The sequence below is a fragment of the Tupaia chinensis genome, unplaced genomic scaffold, assembly GCF_000334495.1.
Source record: "Tupaia chinensis unplaced genomic scaffold, TupChi_1.0 Scaffold000430_1, whole genome shotgun sequence".
NCBI classification, from domain to species: Eukaryota; Metazoa; Chordata; class Mammalia; order Scandentia; family Tupaiidae; genus Tupaia; species Tupaia belangeri.
In genome coordinates, this window is record NW_006159935.1 from 2,372,752 (window position 1) to 2,375,464 (window position 2,713).

Consider the following 2,713-nt stretch of genomic DNA (forward strand, 5'->3'; position numbering starts at 1 on the left):
CAGATTTATCTGGAAGTGAAAAATAATCTCTCAGCCTCAGTATTTTCCCAAGTCTTTCTCACTTTCCAGGCGGCAGTGGGACACTAATTCCTTATGTCACCGTTTCCTCGACAAAACTGATACTGGCCTACAGCCCAATTCCGTCCCAGCCCGGGAGGCTGTCTGGGCGGCGGAAGCTTCGAGCCGGCTACGCGGGTCTGTCGTTTTCATTCTTCGACTTGGCCGGTGACCTGCAAAGGCTTGTTTTCACGGTGCCAACAAAACCACCCTCTGGACCATCCCTGTACCTAGCACCTTTCGTATAACACTCCAATCCCGCATTCCTTCTCAGCCCGGGACATGTTAGCGCAACAGCTTTGGCGCTGAACTGAAGCCCCGAAGGCATTCAGGGTGAGACCGAACCGGTTACTCTTCGTGCCAGCCATCGATCAGGTCGTCGGGAAACTGATGACGTCTTTTCCTCTTTCTCTTAGTGCATCCCGACTTCCCTGACAGCCCCAGGTGACTGTCCCCTTCCCCACAGCTTTCCCCCAGGTGCAGGAGCCACTCTAACGGTAGTGATCACCGTCTGTGCCAGGGTCTGTGCCAGGAGCTGACAATCCAGTTCAACGGAAAAGGTAGACCAAACCTGTAATGGAGTCTGGTCTGTGATGATGGAAGAGGGGATTCGGGTGGTAGGGGGGTGGGAGGGATGGTAATGCCAGTCACAAAAACAAAAACAAACAAAACACACACAGAGCGAGGGACAGGCTCGGAGAGATAAGGTGTCTCCTTTTGTGGATTTGGAGGTGTTCCTAACACAGTCCAGATGCATGTGTTGCGGACCCTGCGGGTATTCCGACCTGCGAAGTGCGAGGTGATTTCAAATCGCAGACGCGACATCCTTCAAGCACTTCTGTACCCCTACACCACACGCCAAAGGCGCGTGCACCATGCAGAGGGGCCCAGGCAGACATGGGAAACGCGTCATGTAAGATGAGCTGTGACACAGGCTTTCAGGGACTAAAAATGACGATTTTCTGCAGAGCCTCACCCTCCAGATTCATCTCTAGAGTGGAGAAGCACAAATCCAGACCCTTCTGAGAGGCGGTGGGGAGCCTCGGTAGTGCGGTCTGCAGCTCAGCAAGGGCTGGTGCCGAGGAGTCTGAACAGGAGTTTTATTTTTTAGAGAGATTTTTGTTATCGGACCTGTCACTTGCCAGAAAGACAGAAATCACCCTCCAGGGGGGATGGCCATGCCACAATCCCTTCTCCTCCATTCTCCTCCTAGGATCTCGGGCATGCATGCACATGCGCCTAGTGTGAGTTTTAAGCTATCAGGTCCAGGACTTGAACTGCTGTCAAATATGTGGGAGTCCAGTGATGTAACCATTATGCCACCTGCTGGTCCCAGAGGAGAAGTTTCTGCAGGGAGAGAATGGTCTACAACACAGAAGCAGAGAGGTCCAACAGATGAGAGCTGAAGATACGTATTGGACTTGACTGACAGGACCTCATTGGTGATGGTGCAAACGACAGCAGGGCAGTCAGAGTCAGAAACAACAGTACAGGATGCTCTGCTACCCGCACTGGAGCTAGGCCGAAGACAGAGACAGAAGACATAACCCGTGCATGAGTTTTAAATTCATATAAAAAGGAAACAAGACAGGTATTTCTTTTTCTTTTATTTTTTAAAATTACCTTTAAAAAAACAAATCCAAAAACAATGGCTAATATTTCTGATGTGTCTCCCTCTAGACTTTGTCTTATTCATTTGTATTACTTTTAGGAGAAATGTTGACTGTACTCTATATACCATTTTATAATCTATTTTATTAATACCACAATAGGTATTGAACATCTGCCCTGCCCATAAATCCCCATGTACATTACTATGGATGTCAATTCCACTGCATGGCTGTGTCACAACTTACATAACCAATTTCCAATTAAAGAGCATACAATTATTGTTTTTTTCAATTAGCTATGAGGCACGAGCACCCGCTGGGGAGGAGAGAGAAAAAAAAGGTGCCCCTCGCCCCAGGGGAAATGACCATGCCACAACTCCTTCCTTTGGGGTTCTGAGCATGCACACACATGTACTCAGTGTTTCAAACCTCCAGGTCAGGACTTGAACCACACAGTCAGCCATGTGGGATTCGGCTGCTTTAACCATCACACCACCTGGCCGGCTGGCCCCCCAAAATTTGGTATAGACAATACAGCTACACATTTGCTGTTTGCTTAGGATCAATTTTGAGAGTAGTTTAATTGTATCAAAGGATACGTTTTATTTCAAGATTCTGATAGAACTAAGCACTCAAAAGCTTATACCAAAAGCACCCCAAGAGCACCTATTTGCACATAGCCTTGAGAGTACTGGGTCATTTTTTAAAATATCTGCCTACCTGACTTTAAATATAACATCTTACCTTATTTTGTATTTGCTTCTTCACCGGCAACGTTGATGCTGTCAACATTCATTGGTCATTTTTTTTTAAATATATTCACTCATTTTAATTTACATTTTATCATGTCTTTACAGTACACTTTTATTTTTTTTAAAAAAATTTATTGTATTTTATTTATTCATTCACTTATTTTTCAATTTGACCAGAAAGAGATAGAGGGTGAGAGTGAGAGAGGAAGTGAGAAAGCAAGCCACCAGATTCAGGACTTGAACCCTGGTTGGCCATGTGGGAGTGTCCAGCGCCTTAACCACCATGCCACCTGC